The sequence below is a fragment of the Ursus americanus genome, chromosome 19 (assembly GCF_024610735.1).
Source record: "Ursus americanus isolate L20-20 chromosome 19, mUrsAme1.1.p, whole genome shotgun sequence".
NCBI lineage: Eukaryota > Metazoa > Chordata > Mammalia > Carnivora > Ursidae > Ursus > Ursus americanus.
The window spans coordinates 13,975,108-13,992,711 of NC_142145.1; the positions used below are offsets into that span (position 1 = coordinate 13,975,108).

General features: G+C 47.6%; 1 protein-coding gene across 7 annotated transcripts in view; it reads left to right on the forward strand.

Moving 5' to 3' along the window:
• Positions 1–777: 777 nt before the first annotated feature.
• The window catches only part of RNF152 (ring finger protein 152), a 73,008-nt gene continuing 56,181 nt past the window's right edge, over positions 778–17,604 (forward strand). The window contains exons 1-3 of one of the 7 annotated variants that reach the window (XM_045790213.2): positions 778–1,048; positions 2,282–2,405; positions 4,708–4,919. The gene's annotated coding sequence lies outside the window, so the exon portion shown is untranslated. The other 6 variants (XM_045790209.2, XM_045790216.2, XM_045790215.2 and 3 more) reach the window with 6 other exon arrangements.

The following is a 17,604-nucleotide window of genomic DNA, read 5'->3' on the forward strand; positions in this document are numbered from 1 at the left end:
CCCCCTCTCCTCCATTCCCCAGTTTTGCAGTCACACAAGAGGCAAGAGACCATGTCTTCACATTTTCTTGGAGGGACTAGTCATTCTAAGCACGTCCCCTGAGGTAGGAGTTAGGTTTCAAGGTGGAGAATAAGGTGGGCCGCAGTGGTGCGCACCTGCCATAGAACCCTCAGCACTTGCACCTCCCTCTTCCCTACCGCCCGCACCCCCTCCCAGGGAGCCAGGTAGTAGGGTATCCATTCCGGCTTCTTTGGAACCGTCTTCCCCTTCGCAAAAGCAGAACCGCTCCCTGCTTGGATTACGTGAACTTCTAGGGGCAGCCAAAAAGTATCTGCGGCGACGCGTATGCCAGGGCAGTTTCTGGAAGCGCGACGATGTCAACTCCCTGGCTCGGTCACCTGGTCTCGAGCCGCACGCTGGTCCCCGCCAGCCTCGGCCCCCACCTCAGCCCTGCCCTCCTGCCGGCTGAACGCGGCCTCGTCTCACACCTGATCGCTGCTCAGGTCCCACCCGCGCGCGGTACAGAGACAATGTCGAGGTCCCGGCCGAGGTTGGGCACTTAGGGCACGGCCTAGGAAGCCCGCGGGCCAGGGTGGGCAGCTCCTCACTCGAGGGGTGGGTGAGCGATTCCCGACTGACAGATGGACGTCCAGGACCCGCCGCTGTAGGGGGTGGGGGAGGTTGGAGGAGGTGGAGCCGCCGGGGAGGGGCGGTGCCGCGGGGAGTGGAGCCCGGCCTCCCGCCCCCACCCCCCTTCGGTGCCTTAGTCTGGGCGGTGACACAAAAAGCTCCCGCTCGGAGCCGAGCGCCTGGCGGCGGTGTCCGACCGGGAGCGCGGAGGGCGGCGGGCAGGTGGGGCGCCTCCCGAAGGGCCGAGCCGGGAGCCGGGGTGCAGGCGCCGACGCCGCGTTCCCCGCGCCCGCCCCGCAGCCCGCCGCGCGCGTCTAGCCGAGCGGGTGGCGGGCGCGCCGGGACCACCCCGCGATGCTACCGCCGCCGCCGCCGCCTCCGCCTCTGTAGGGAGCGCCCGAGCCCGCTGCAGAGAGAGGTCGGTGACTTTCGGTTTGTTTCTCTGCTCTGCCCCTCCCGGGTCGGGGGCTGCGAGAGGGGCGCGGAGGGATGGATACCTTCGCCCCCACTGCTGCCGCGCCCGGAGCCAGGGAAGCGGGGAAGGGGAGCCGCCACCTGGTGTGTTGAGGGGCTCCTTTTGGGCAGCGGACTGGGGTGGCGGGCCGCAAGGGTCCCGGGGAGGGGAGTGCGGTGCACAGCGGGGCGGTCCCGGGGCGCCGGGGAGGGGGGGGTCCCTGGAGTTGCGTTTCTCTCGAGCGCTGGCTGAGTTGGGCTGGCGGCTGGGGCGGGGGAGCGGCGCTGTCGGCGACTCCGCCGAGTCCTCGGATGCCCCCTGGAGCTCCAGTCTGAGGGAGCGCGTCTCGTGCCCGCGCCGCGCGCGCCCCGGAGGGTGCACGTGCGCGCGCGCGCCCCAGCTGCGCCCCCACCCCGCACGCACCCTGGACAGTGCCCTAGCAAGCCCCCTGTGGAGCAAGGTTCCCACCCCCAGAAGTTGCCCTCGCGCGCCACTCCGCGGCCCCGGGACCCCTGTCGGGAGGAGAGGGAGCTGTGGCGGGCCAGATGTTGGGGGTCTTTTGTGCGGACCCACGTGCCTGGGGCGCTTGCTCCTGGAAGGGCAGCGGCAGGACAAAGCAGGCTGGACGCGTGGGACGCTGCACGCGAGGCGGCGGTCCCCGATCCCGCCTAGGGTGGGGGTGGGGCGGGGGGAAGCGCCACACGGTTTGGGAAAGAGTAGAGAAATCGGCAAAACAGTGACAGGGACTTGATGAGGTGGCGGACAGGGGCGAGGAAAGGATGCTCGCGAATGCAGCACTGGTGTGTCTGTCTGGGCGGGTGACCGGGAGCCCCGCATTCCCTGATAACCCGGTTTACTAGTATATTTTGTTAGTGTGTCTTTGCCCCGAGATGTTATTCTACGCCTTCTCGTGTTTCTTTCTTTTTGAGAGGTTACAGTTGCTGGTGGAAGCTCTACCACCAGAGGAAAACTTGGGGGCGGGGGGAGACTGCAGCGGAGTAGGGGGAGGGGGTTATTTATCCTATAGAGACAATTAGGAAGCGTTACGCCCCCTCCGCGACTGGCCGGCTCTCCGCACCTCCACCGCCTCCCTCCACCGCCCAGCGCACCCACTCCACCGCCGCTGGCCGGGGAGGGTGCTTGGATTTCTTTCTCTGCTGAGCGAGTCTAACCCTTCCTGCGTGTATTTCACTGCAGGCTGAACAAAGCTCAGGCTCAGTTGTGCTTCCTGCTTGTCAGCCTCTTGCCTCCCAAACGCGTACCATTTCCACTTGATGTCATCACGCAGAAGGGGGTGAAAGAGACTCGGTGACAGATTCAGGTAACCCCCAGCAGTCTGGGTAGCCGCCTGGGTGTCTCTGGGTCATTTGGGCCAACAGTGTTTGCACGGGGCTGTTTGGGTGGTTTCTGCATCACACCATTCCTTTCCTGTCTATGTGGAGGAGCTGTGGGGGGCTGCTGATAACTCCTGGTTCTGAGAAAGAAATTGCAAATGACTTGAAACCTTCCTTTGGAAGAAGTCGTTGAGGACAGGGTGCGTTTGGGGTTGAATCAATTCCACTGGGTTTCCATTGATGGGAATTTTGATATATTCAGTACATAGGCAATTGTATCTGAATGTGGGGTTTGGATAGATGCCTGCTTTCTTATCTGTAGTAATACATTTTGGCTTCAGTCTGTTCATGAATATTGCTTGTTGAAAAGGTATCATCGTAAGGCAGATTATAAATTTGACCAGTGCTCAATTAGGGCATTGGTCAAATGTAGTAACCTTATGAAATAATGTCTCTCCTGCAAGCCTTCATTGTAATAGTGTTTGCAATATCAGGAGGGACATGCCAGCAGTAAGTTCCTGGGAGGTGGAACGGAAGGCAGTTGGGGGAGCAGAAAGAGAACAGAGAAACGGTGCTTTAGTTAAGTTCCCATTTACATAGCCATGAACCATTAGGCTCTCAGGCTGCATTTTATCTTTAGGTTGTTGGTTCTTTTCCAAAAACTCTGGCCTGTTCCTTTCTTTCCAAGGATAGTTCTGTTTTGGTGTCAACCTCACGAAATCTGGGGTTATCTTGATGGAGCTCAAAGAAAACGTAACCTTCAGATGTGTCAGATCACCTTGGCAATGGCATTGTCTCCTAGAGGGCAGAGTCCTGGCATCCTGCACGGGGAGCAGAGAATAAGAATGGTTATGGAGGTGGACTCAAGGTTTATCTTGTAGGAAGAAGGCATTGCTGAGGGCCAAAGGCTCCTGGTGCTCTCTCTTGGACTGCAGCAATAGCCATACTGGGTACTGGGCAGATTCTTCCATCACCAACCCCCCCCCATCCCTTGAAAAATAAAATTTAAAAACTTGAAGGATTTGTCATTCACCTCTGGGGTAGTTCTGAAAGGTGACTTTAAGAAAACATAAGTGACACCGGCATGTATCCTTCTACTCAGAGCATCCAGGAATCACCAGGAGAAGTAAAGGAGGTCTCTGGTCCCAGCCGGAACAAAGACCACCGCTTGGGGAAGGTCAGATTTGTAATGGTGCTAGGATAGAGGGATTTTGACAAGTAATTTTTATGTCAGCAATAACGCAGGGTGTGTGCTGTGTTCCTGCAAGAGGAAAAGCCACGTGATGGGATAATAAGGAGTGTAATAATGCAATAGAAACAAAGGGTGTGGTTTTTTTTTTTAATAGAAAAAATAAATACCTCACACACAAAATTCCACACAGGAAAACAGCTGCCTGCACATGTAAATGCACGTCCAAGAACAAAGATAGCCACAGTGCAGTGTTAGGTTTCACTGTGGTTTTAAAGGGTGTGCAGGAATAAATCATAATAAAGTGTTGTATTGATGCTTATTTTGGTTTTTTTAGGTGGAGCCTCCCCACCTCCAGATGTCTGCAGCAGTGTGTTTAGCTGTGGGTCGGGGGAGCCCTCGAGGGTTATTAGACCAACCTTTGCCTCCAGTGCCCGAGTCCTTTCTACAGTGTTCCTTTAATTCATTCAGCAGATGTTTATCAAGCACCTGATAAATAATAGGCTCTGTGAAAGATGCCAAGGGGTGGGGTGGGGGAGCTGTCTGGAGACATAAAGATGAACCACCTTCAGGGAGCTTATGGAAGACCTGATTCTAATTAAGTTCAATGGAAGCGAGAGGGAGAGGAACAAAGGGTGGTATTGGACTTCTGAGGGAGGAGCGTATGATCATTGAATGCCTCGTTCATTGGGGAGATCACTACTTCCTAAGTGACTAGACCTGTTGTCAGAAGGTGACCTTTTCTTCCTAGTCTTTAAACTCTTCAGCTGAATTCCACATGAATGTTTGGATTTCACCGTGTTGAAAGGTCATTCTGTTTCATTCCTTATTCCCTTAGAGTTGCTTGAACCTGTCTATCCTGTCTGCACCCTCTACATTTGAAAGAATTATTGAATTTTGAAACAAACTCTGCTTTCTTGGTATTATCCGATTTAGAAAACAGATGGGGGAGAGGAACTTTTGCAGGTTTCTCTCTTTTTTAAGACAGCGATATTATTGGCAGTTTAGGTTAGGTTATGCTGCAGTAAGAAATCACCTCCAAATCTCAGTGGCTAAATACAGTTTCTCTCTTTCCCGTGCTGTGTGTCCGGCGTGGTCAGCAGGGAGGCCCTGCTCGTCGTCCCCCGAAGACCCAGATTGATGGAGGTGTGATCTTGAGTGTGCAACGTTGGAAAGGAAAGTATAGAGGATCTTGCTGTAGTAGTGACATGCTCGGACCCAGAAGTGACTTACATTGCTTTGGCCAGAACTAGTCCCCACTGAAGCCACAATTCAATATCTCTTGTCTTGAGAAAGAGGGAACTGGATAGAGGTGAGTGATCACTACTGACTTCCACAGGTAATGTGGCCCAGATGGGGTTGCAAAGTGTCTTCCTACGGGGCTAGCTCATGCTTTGTAGACATTGTTACACGAGTATCAGATGAAAGAATGAATGATAGATATCTTAAAGAATCTGGTCCTACCCCCACATGGTATTTACTGATATGATGGTATTATGTTTACTAATACTATTGTACACTGACCATCAAATAAGAAAATTATAATGCTGTCTCTTGTTGCCTGTTTTGAGTAGTTGTTTATTCTGAAGTGATAGGCCAGGAGATGGTTCTAGGGCCAGTTCTAGGAGGTTCTGTGCTTAGCATTATGTAACAGAGAGCTGTTAACTTACAGACTTTGTCTCCCTCACCATCTGCCTCTTGTCTAAGACTTCCTGAGTTTGTTTGGAACAGCCTGGGGTAGAAAAGGAGTGGCAGTGGGCCTAGAGTCACACAGGGGATGGCCTCTCACAGCAAAGGTTTCAGGGCCCCAGAGAAGACTTCGAGGGGGCAGGAATGTGCGTAGGGTGGCCTTGGGCCATCCCCTTGTTACTCCGATGTTTAGAAAAAGCACTTTGGACAAGCGGCGTTTTCTGGTCACGGGACCAGCAGAACACTCAGAGAGTTTTGGGACATTCATGCTCCCATCAGCAACGATGTTGACAAGGAGGGTGGTAAGTTTTAAAGCCTGCCTTGTTGCATTGTCCCTAAAAATAGTTGGGTGCCGAGGAATAGGCATCGCAAAGGGCGGTGGATTAAGTAGCTGGTGGCTTTTAGAGAGATTTTGCTGTTGGAAGTGCTGGTTCTTCAAATATCTTTGTTCATGTTGTGATAAATACATGAACGGATTAGAATTTTTAGGATTTAAGAAGTACCTTCGGCATAAGCGTGGAATTTAACAATATAGTATTGCTTCTGGCTCAGTAATCACGTCGCTGAAGTCATTTTATAAAAAGAGCTCTCCCTAGACAGGTGATACGGTGAAATGAGAGCTGGCCCCTGAGTCACAGTGACTAGGGGACATCAGTGTTCGCCTAAGAATGCAGAGGCTGCCCTCTGCTTCCCTTGAGTGACAAAATATTGCACCCAAAGGGAGGGAAAGTGGGAAATGAGTGGCTGAGAAGCCAGCAGGGAGAACCAAAGATCGCCCTCCACGGCCTCCAGGAACCAATTCAGGGGGTGTGGTTGGGCTGAGGGCAAGGCACAGACCTGGCAAGAGGGAAAATGAAGCCCTGAGGGTCTAGTCTCGAAATGTATTTGGGAAGCCCCAAAAGACATTTCTGTATTTTGGTTGCCCGCCACTTGAATTTCATGACCAGTCGGCTGACCAGGTAGAGGGCACTTGTGGAATGAATGCAGTGCCTGGCCCGAGGTGCTGTGGTAATGTCAAGAAAGCCAGAAGGGAGGAAGGCATGGGTTTTCCTGCTCCTTCCCTCCTGGCTTTGTGAGCTAGCTGCCCAGAATTCCAGGAGTCCGCCTGAGTGATTGAAGTCACCATTTGGATAAAAGAAAACTCGTTTTATGTTTAAGGATTTTTTATTTCTGGTTGACTTACTGTCATTGGAAGACTTGAGGCCAGCAGCAGTGTGTGTGACTTGTTTCTCCTTTGGGTGGTTCTTGAAGCCTGTGGTTTTCTGGCCTAGACCCTCTATGGCTGCTGAGGCCCAGAGTACATTTTTTGTAGAATTGTGAGGGGGGGGCTCCTTGTAATCTGCTGGGAGCAGAGGGCATAAGTAGGGCAGGATGTCTTATTTACCACTGGATTTGTTAATTCCTGCATATGTAAAACTCATTGCAAGCATCCTGCGTGCTAAAACTTATTCTGACATCACGCAGGCTCCCTGGGCTACCAGACTTCATGCAGGGAAGGTATTGATCAAATGCCACTAGGAGGGGCAAAGGCCTGATGAAGTGGGGTCTTGGGGTACCATGTTCTGTGCCCATGCTTTCTCTCTAGTCCCTCCTACCTACTTCCCAAGGAAATGTAGCTTTCCTGCCTCACTTTCCATTTATTTTATTTTTTTTGATTCATATAATAATATTTTTTTATTATATTATGTTGGTCACCACACTTTCCGTTTATAAATCCGGAGAAGCACGCTTAGTACACTTGTCACTGAGGTTCTACAGTCATTGATGAGATTTTGGCAAAAGCTTTGCCAGATACTGAGGAAATAGGGAGCGTTCTTATGAATATTGGGATTCTGCTGATTAACAGATGAACTGTCCCTCCTTAGTGACAGTTCCTGTCTCCCTTAATTTCTGTCCTCACCGCCATCTCCCAGCTGTGGACTTCATTTCTCTCTGGATTGTAAGAGTGGGTACCCTTACCTCCTGGCTTTCCCACCCCAATCCATATGACAAAACGCTGCTACCCTTAGGACAGTAGATCATTTTAAGTGTTCATTCCCTTGCTTTCTACTTTTCAATGGCTCCTGTCTTTTGGCGATGAAGTTCATATTTTTTAGTCTTCCCTTTAAGGTTTTCCCCACCTAGACCCAGACTTATGTCCATCCCTGACTTTCGCTCCACCTGACTTTAAAACACCAGCTTGGCTGGGATGGCGAACACACAAGTCCCCAGAAATGCTTTGCATAGCCTGTTTTAAAATTCTGGAATATTCTGTGGCCTACAGTGTCCTCTCCCTATACTCCGTCAGTCAAGGTGTGACTTTGCTCTTAACTCTTCTAAAAAACTTAACTCTGTCACTTTAGCTCCTAGCAATCTTTCACTCCTCCAAAGTTCTCTGGCAAAATTGCCTTCATCTCTCATTTCGTTCAACATTCATTCATTCTACAAAGGGCATTTACCATTGATGGTCTTGTATTATCACCTAAGATTGAGGGGTCTTTTTCATTCTTCCTTTTTTTTTTATTTGAGAGAGAGAGAGTCAGAGAGAGCACAAGCAGAGGGGAGGGGCAGGAGGAGAAGCAGACTCCCCACTGAGCAGGGAGCCTGACTTGACAGTAGGCCTTGATCCTAGGACCCTAGGATCATCACCTGAGCCAAGGGGAGACACTTAACTGACTGAGCCACCCAGGTGCCCCAGTCTTTTTCTTTCTTTTTAATTGCAAAGAACAGAAACCCACTCCAGCTAGTTCAGATAAAGTGAGATATGCTGAAAAGATGTCCCAGGATGAGAGTGGGACTTTTCCAGTCACTGCTCAGCTGGGGGAAAGGGTGAGGGGTCCAGTTTTCTCCAAGAGGGTCTTGGAACTGGTGGATGTAGGGACTGAAACCAGCAAGTTTCATTTCTCTTGCAAGCTCCTTAGAGATGAATACTGGGTAAGGTTTGAACCTATGTTGTATTCCCAATGATGTTTGTACAATGTAAGGGCTCAGTAAATACTCAATCATTGATGAATCTTTGACAGCACAGAAATGATTTTGACCTACTATGATAAAGGAACTATAGATGCTTTTGGCCTTAGACTTAAAGGAAGTTTAGAAGAAGGAAACTTTTTTTCTGATTTTATTTATTTATTTATTTGAGAGAGAGAGCATGTGCATGACTAGAGGAGGGAGGAGAGGGACAAGCAGACTCCCCACTGAGTGCAGAGCCCAACACAAGGCTCCATCCTAGGACCCCAAGACCATGACCTGAGCCAAAGAAATTAAGAGCTGGATGCCCAGCTGACTGAGCCACCCAGGCGCCCCGAGGGAAGCTTATTTTTAAGAGCTTCCCATACTTGTGTGTTAATAATGATTAAGTATTGAATCAAATTAGAGTTGTCAGGCTGCAGTGTGCATTTCAGTGGTCGGGAAGTGACCATTCTCACTGAGGGTCATCACTCTAACAAAATGAATTGTTATTGGTAGTCTGTTTTTCAGCATCCGTTTGTCTTCTTCCAAAACAACAACAGAACACACAAAAGCATCTTCTTGGGGGACGTAGAGAACTTGACATCCCACAGTCTCAAGGCTACCCCAGATTCTCAAGAAGCAGACTGTGCTGTTTGGGTTTGACCGTAGTGGGTGACAGTTGTCCATAATTGGCTGCCATATCTCCCTTTGTAATTAGCTTGTAGCCATCTGGTTTGCTCTACCTCTTTTGATTTTGGAATACTCGTTCATGTAATAGAAACTCTAACCCTTGGAATGCTTGATCATTATGGATAGCGTTATTATGAAAGAGGAAATGTGTTTAGCTGCTTGGAGAAAATGGCCACAAATACATTAACATCAGAATAATGTTCTCAGTTTGAGGCCTAATGAATGGAGCTGAGATCAAGGTCTCAAAAATGAAAGTATTTGCTGTGATATTCTTTTCCAGTTGTATTGCTCTGGGGTGGGTTTGTAAATTGCTTCCTTGCAGGTTAATATGAGGTTAAAAGTGGTTGGAGAGAATGTGGATAGATCTCTCTACCTTGTTTGGAGAATTTGCCCCTTTGTTGCATGTGACGTAAGGATTATGGTCATTCTAAGTGAGGAATAGCTAATTCAACCATACAGGTAGAGAGCCATTTTTATCTGGGGTAAGTACTTGTCCATCTAGTCCTACTCCATCACCTAAGGTAGGAATCCATCTATTCACCTCTCATGGTGGGTAAAAAAACATTTAAAACACTGAGAATCAATGACTTAAACCCTATATTAGGTATAAGTTTGTATATATTACATTTATTCAAATATTCAATGTCCACTGTTTGCTAGGCACAATTCTAAGTAAAGTCCTTGCCTTGCCTTAACTTAATCTACAAACTTGTAATTATTTTGGTTTTCTGCCCTTTTTTTTCTTTTTTCTTTTTTGCAATGGCAAAGCTAAAAGGGGACAGAATAAAAGAAATGTATCCGATACTCTTCTTTCTCAATTCTTGGTCTGTTACCGTACATACCCATCTTACTTGATCCTAATTCAGTTGAGTGATTAAAACCTGGCATTTTTGAAGCAAGATGGGTTTGGGTTCAAGTGTTGGCTCTGCCATAATGACCTTGAGTAAATCAGGTCTGACTGAGCTTTGGTTTCTCCAGCTGGGAAATGGAGGACAGTCATCCTCATTGAGTTATTCAAGAGTAAGTGAGATCATTTACAAAAGTGTTTAGCGCGTTGCCTTGTGCATTGTAAATGCTCTGTTAGTGGCGGCTATTATTGATGTCCTTTTTATTCAGCATCTACCATCCACCAGTTGTGGTGTTGAAATCTGGAAATCTCGGGATCAATAGTTGTGCTCTATACTGAAGAAGCTTTTTAACTAGCCACGAAGATAACCACATCCAAATAACTATGGCTTTTGGCATTTTTATGAGGATTTGCTTTGTATGCCGTGTCATCCGAGTCTTGTTGCAGAGTCTTTCTAAAGCTTTGCCTAAATGGTGTGGGGTTTAAGATGATAGGCCTTCTCAGGAGGAAGCTGGAGGAAGTGGAGAGGCTCTGGGACAGCCTGCAGGCAATCGAGCCTTCCTTCAAGAGCACCGGCCTCCTTTCTCCTGTGGCCTCACTCCTCCCAGGCCAGGCAAGGGTCTGGTTTCTTGGGGAGGGGAGGGTAGGAGGACCCACTGACTCAGCTTGTCCAGGACTAAGAGGATACCCAGGGTGAGGGACTTTCTGTTTTAAAACCAGAATGGCCCCAGGAAACCTAGCATCCATTGGTTACCCTACTTAGGGGTCCTGTCCTCGTTCTGGGATTGTTTTTTTAGCTTCCTAAAGCAGGCTTCGTGGACATTTCACATGGGTAGAGAGGCAGCCATCCTCAGAAAAGGAGCGGGAGAGAACAGGGCTGGATAAGCCTGCAGGAGGCAGTTGGCTTTGTCAATTATTTTCTTTACGAATGTACTTTTTGGAATAGGATCTTTATTATTGTTGTTACTTTTATTAAAGAAGAGATCTCTCTAGCACAGGCAAGAAAGGCAACTAGACTATACAATAGGACCGTAAAGTTAATGGGCTCTTTAAAAAATGCTCTTTAAGCTGTAGTATTTGCTGTGTCTGGGAGGGTTGTTGCACAGGGCTTGGTGCACCGTAGACATTCAATAGATACTTGTTGAAGGAATGGTGGAATTTAATCTTGAGAAATGACTTTTGAGAGCTGGGTTCCAGTTCAGGGCTGGGTTGCGGATCTTTGCAGGATTTCAGGGTAGGCCCTTGGATGGCTACCTTGAAAATGCATGACCCTCTATCTGCTCGGGGTTCTGGAGTGTATTTATGTATAAGCTTATGCTTTTCTTGATGGTGTTTGTTGTTGTTGTCTTCTTGGTGGAACCACACAAGAGCAGCCGATGAGCTGCTGCAACGTGCGCGTGTTGTGAACATAACGGTTGCGCGAGCAAGTGCCTGTGTACACACTGCCCAGGGAGCGATTTCCTGATGAGTCTGTTCATTCCAAGAGGGGGTTGGGAAGGGAAGCAGGCCTAGCTCCGTACTACTGAGTGGAGATGTCTGGAGCCCGGGCTCCAATTTGCCTGCATTCCCTCTTTCTGAATCTCCATTACTAACACATGGCATTGATGGCAACTGATAAGGCCCTTGGATAAGCCACAGATTTTTCTAGTCTTTAGCTGATGCCTCCAATGATAACCCTTTGTGTTCTGTTTCTTTTTGGCAAGTGTAACTATTTATCTGGGGATGTTAGGACCTGCAGCAAATTGCCAGAAACAGTAATTAGTTTGCTAGTTCTGCAAACCCCATGCACATAGCACCCGAGGGCAATTGCTAGACATTTACGTCACTCTTTCAACTCAGATTCCTGGGTAATCACCATGCACACTGAGAAATCATACTCATTTCGGTTCCCGATAAGCCAGATTTCTTCAGGGCCTGTTGCTTCACCTGAGAAAAAGGTAAATGGTTTGTCTATGGAAGGGGAAACTTACAGGCAAGCAGAATTCATTTTATAAATTGCCCTTATTTCTACACACAATGCTAATATAAGTTGAAAGAATTGGTGGGGGTTTTTGTTTTTTGGGTTTTTTTTTGCTTTTTGTGGATTTTTTTTTTTTTGCAGAATCACTCGTTTACTTTTTTTTTTCCCCTAACAGTGGAGTCAGTGCTATCAAAAATTAATTGTTCACACACCTTGAATTTATGTTAAAATAATAAACGAGGTGTTTGAGAATTGTATCTTAGGGCAGTCATTCTTCCCAACAAGAAGTTGTTTGATTTGCAAGAAAAAATGTCTTCACTAAGAGGTTAAAGAGAGTATGTGAGGTTTTACCCCAGATTTATTATATCTTATTTGTGGAACCTGTGTGTGGAGGTGCCAAGCCCTCTCTTTAATGTGCTCCTTAAAATAACATTCTCAGGAATCAAGGCCAGTCCGGAATGGAAATTGAAAAAGAGATGCTGTCCAAACAACTTAGAATTCCTTGTAAATTAGGCGGGCAGTGATAATCAATTTTGAAGTATAAATGGGATTCAGCCTCGGTCGTCTGGTCGCCTTGGCTTTCGTTCTGTTCCTTGTCCTTGACTTACTGCAAAGGGCAGTGCCATTAGACTCTGTGGCCACTGTGAGTAAAGGTGAGTGGGACTTCATGTGTGTTCACCTGGAACACCCCAGAAATGGGCATTCCGGATTCTTGGCGGAGGAAGCCACTCTGCGCAGGCTGACACTCCGCTGGGTTCTGGAGTCCACTTCCCTGGGTTTAACTTCTCCTTCGAGATTCTGACTTGTAAAGAAACAAATTTCTTCCTTTTATGAGGCTTTTTAGTGCTAGGTGACTGGTGTCGTTCGATATAATCTATAGTACTTAACAGCGAAATACACTTTGTTTTCCCAGAGCTGATCACAGTGAAAATGAGAAAAGGAGAGAGAGGGACAACAGTTTGAGGGAGGAAAAGTGAGTTAAGCGAATAATGGGGTAAATAATGGTGTAGGAGAGTGTTATTTTTTAGACTCAATTTTAGCTTCAAAATTAAGAACAACTGTTGTTTACATGGTGGTATTGACTTCGTAATTGAAAGCATCTTGCCCAAAGCAAATTGACGTTGTTATTAATAATGCATGTTTTACAAAGTGACCTGGAAGTTTATCAGATGCTTTCCTTCCCAAACTGTGTGGGATTCCATAGTGTATTACTAGAGGGGGATGGGGGAGATAACTCTAGTACAGAGATAATAGATAATGTTTATTATATGCTTCAGGCTCAGTGCTAACTGCTTCAAGCGTGTTATCTGAGAGACAGTGGATCCTGAAAAGTTAGGGGACTTGCCCAAGGTCACACCACGAGTTTATGCCAGAGCCGGGGTATGAGCTTATGCTGTCTGTGCTCTGAACCCGAGCCTGGGAGCCACATCCACGGCTGGGATTCGGGATTGAAAGAGCAATAACTCCTTTTTCAAAAATGGGTTCAGTGCAATATAACTCAGGAAGTGATCTGACTTCTGCACTGTTCTGTCTCTGGGAACGAAGATGGATGATTTTGGTCAGCATCTCCCTGAATCAGTTTGATGTTGACTTTGAGGCCGTATGGTTTTGAAGGAGTCAGTGATGAGTTCTGCTGGGAAATTTACAGTGAGATTTCCGACTATTATCTGAGTTTTGCCCTGTGCTAACACGTTTCTGTGTAGTTAGGTGATGGGAATTGTTTCTTGAAGGGCCACTTGACTGAAAGCCAGTGTGTGTAGTTGGGAGCTTAACACTTTCATGAGTACACTACTAAAAAATATTGTTTGAACAAAAAAGCATTTCTTACAATGTCTGTTTGTGGGTGAACCCTCCTCCCCTAGTTACTGTTTTGCCCCATACCAAAAGGAGAAGAAGTCATATCCTTTCATATTGCCATTCCTTTGTTCGTATAGTTCCCTTTTCCTGGAATGCCTTTTCTTCCTGTCCCCCTTCTCCCCTTTCCCACAAAACGCCTTGTCTTGATGGAAAGCTGTTAAGTATATGCTTCCTTCAAGGCTTCCTTCCCATTCCATCTGCGTTATGGATTCTCCTCCAACTCTCTCAGGAAGAATGAGTGTTCCTTCTGTTTGTTCTTTTTTAATATCACTTACCTCCGTGCCTGATAATACTGTATGTGGTTGCCTCCCTGCTCCATTTGAATTCTGACTGCAGGGACCTTGTTTTGTTCAGAAGTTTGGATGAATGGATGGAGGAACGAATGAGCGAATGGATGAACAAACTTGAAATGTGGATTCTCTGGAATTGGTTAGGGTGTATTTTAGTGACAAATGGTGGTCGACCTGAGCATTGACATGTCGCATGATGGTGGTGAGTGGCTAGATGCTTACCAGAATCTCAGCACTGTTGACGTTTGGGACTGGATGACTCTGTTGTGCGGAGACTGACCTGTGCGCCGTGGGGTGTTTCGTAGCACCCTTGGACCCTACCCACTAGGTGCCAGTTGCCTCGTTGTGACAATCAAAGATGTCTCCAGACATTGCCAGTGTCTCCTGGGCGTCACAGCTGCCTCCCGTGGACAGTCACTGTACTAGACTACTTTTCACATGTGGGCGGAGGGGGGGCATGGGACTGATTCTCACCAATAGATGTGTGTGGACATGAGAGGCAGCTAAGAGCGGGAGTGCTTTTTCCACATTTGCTCTCTTTCTGGTCTGCTGGCCGGCTGCAGGGGGCAGGGGGATGGAGAACTGCGAAGCCCTGGGCTATGATGGAGCCACAGGATGGGAAAAGCCACGGGATGGGAGAAGCCACGGGACGGGAGAAGCCTGAATGACTGTGTGGAGCAGAACCTCCCTTACCAAGCGGAACTGGAATGCCGCGGGAAGAAGAGGTTAAACTATGTGTTGCTTGATGCTAGTAAGATTTGGGGGTATTTGTTCTGGCAGTCAGTCTCCCCTGCCTTACCTTCCCTGACATTTGGATGAAGAGACCTCGCTGAAGCAACCGTGCCAGGATTCCAGGTCGTAAGTAAAAACAGACCTTCCAACCATGGAGAAGGGGACAGATATTTTTGTTTGTTCTTGTAAGGCATCAGCCTTAGTGCTAGAATTCTGTTAATTTCTAGATTTGGTCAGAAAATACGACGGTGAGAAATGTGAATTTGTGATGCCACCGCTCTGGTAATTCTGACATGTGAGTAACAAGTGATTTTGAGCTGTAAATAATTTTAGTAAAAAGTAATAAAACATCAGATGTCCTGGCAGGTTTCACTTCACTGTGTGGGGATATGCGCCCGCGATGCGGGTTCAGGTTGTTTATTTGTGGCAATTTCTGTATAACGCATTTTAACATTTAGGGGGGAAATGACAGATGTTGATGCCCTACAGTCACAGCTGTTCCCCACACCATTAATTAATAAGTCACCGTATGATGGGGTGGGCTTTGACACAGACTCATATTTGCATAGTCCAGCTGGATGCTGTGGATTCGTGTCCTTTAAAAATCTGACCCCAAAAGCTCCCTTATCAGACCAAATTCAGTGCCTAGTTCTGGCTTTCTTTTGCCATAACTAATTGTACCTGTGGTGTGTCTACACAGAGCCACTGACCAAAATGCATTTGGTCAAATGGTTTCATTCGGCCCCATCTGGATGACAACAGCAGGGTTGTTTGCAGGAGACAATGGCTGTTTGTGGGCTGTTTGTGGGTGAGCCCTTCTTTGTGTCTGTTTCAGCGGCCAAGGTGCCTGCTCTGTTTGCACAGCATTCAATCCGAGGTCCTGAGAGCCACCCCTGGTGAATTTCACCCTACCTGTCAGTCAACCAGAAACTCCCTGTCAGGAAGTCAAGCAAATGTGGATTGATGATTTTAAGATGGTGAAGTCTTCCTTGCTAGTAAAAATCCTGCTAGGCATCTTAACTACCGAATATGTGATTCTTGTGTTTTTCCCCCATATAGAACATTTGCACAATAATAAGAACAGCTAACATGGACAGGACTAGTTATCTGCCATGGCTCTAAGTGTTTTTGCATATAGTATGTGCATAATTCTCACTACAGTCTGAAGGGGAAGGTACTTTTTTTTTTTTTTTAAGATTTTATTTATTTGACAGAAAGAGAGGCAGTGAGAGAGGGAACACAAGCAGAGGGAGTGGGAGAGGGAGAAGCAGGCTTCCTGCTGAGCAGGGAGCCCGATGTGGGGCTGGATCCCAGAACGCTGGGATCATGACCTGAGCCGAAGGCAGACGCTTAACGACTGAGCCCCGGGGAAGGTACTTTTTATATCTTCATTTTAATTTGTCTCTTTACAAGGACTTGAGGCTAAATGACTTGCCCAAGGTCACAAGGTGAGTAAATGCCAGAGCTTGGATTAGAACTCAGCCCCAAGGGGCTCCAGGGTTGAGGCTATAGGCCACTACAGTATGCTGCCTCAAATTCTTCATTCTGTTCAGAAGACTTCTTTTCTCTGAGATGTTCTGTATTTTCATGAATTCAATAAACATCTGTATAGGATGGTTAAAAAGAGTTACTGATATTATTGCTTTATTTTTGCATTGTTTGAGCATAATTTCTCCATTTAGCTGTCAGCTCATGCTCTTGTGTCTTCCATGACTCTTGGCACAATGCTCGCTCATCAGGAAGTACTAACGTAGCACATTGGTTTGATTATTTTCCCACAGAGATGCTCCTTTAGGAGGTCACCTTGGTAGGAGTAAGAACACATGCACACAAGGAACTCACATGCTGGGTGGGGTGGATGAAGTGGTACTGGAATGCGGAGGGGAAAGATTACTTCCTGCTAAAGGATTTAAGATGGCTGCATGCGGGAAGTAGCGTTCGGTGATGCTCTTGACGCATAGGGGATACTCTGGCCATGTGGCAGTGGAGTGGCATCCCAGCAGCAGCAACATGGTCGGGGATGGTGGATCTTGTCTTCTGGACAACAATTAATGCTTTATGACTACAATGCTTTATGACTGTGGAGTATGCAAGCCGGACTGGGAGGAAAAGGATTAGAATAGCTGGTGGGAAGGGGGCCTTTGGGATTTATTTGGGAGGAAGTCCTTGATGGTTTGGGAGTTGAGGAGCATGTGGGTATGAGGCTGTACTTTTGGGAGCTTAATCTGGCAGCAGTCCATATGGATGGGAAAGGACAAGGGTGGGGAGACCAATTGGGGTCCAGAGAAGATGTAGTGAAGACTTACACCCCAGGGGGAGGGCCACAGGAATAGAAAGGATGCATGGACACAAGAGACATTTCAGAGACAAAATTAGTGGAATTTTGGAGACGAATTGAATGAGAGGTGGGAGATAAACAGGTTTTCAAGTCTGGGTAACAGGGTAAATAACAATAACAAATATAAAATGACACGGAAAAGGCCAGATTGGGAAGAAATCAAGAGTTCTCGTTGGAAATGGCATTTGGAAGAGAGGTCAGAGTTGTACATTTGAGAGTAATCTACATCCAGATGGCCATTGTGAGTCTGAGGTTGAACCATGTTGCCAAGTGGGGGAGAGAGCCTCTCAGAGCTGTCTGTGAAAGGACGCAGGTTGAAAGGGAGGTAGGAACAAGGAAAACACATTTGTTTCCTGGAGCAGAGGACACCTGCATGTATTGAAAACTAAAAGATAATGTGTGACTTCATGGTATAGTGTAGCTAAATTTATATTTATTCTTCCCAGATTGATTATGATTTCTCCTAGACTGAAGATACTGGAGCTATTTTGCAGACCATGCATGAAGAGGGTTCTGTAGGGGGCCCTGCCTGGAATATGGGGAATCTGGTGGGACAGTGCTCTGCTCAGCTGAACTGGCCATGGTGGTTCTACCTCACCAGCCCCGGGGCATGCTCAGGCTGGCCTGCCTTCCTCCTGTGGCCTCCCTGAGGATGCCTGCCTT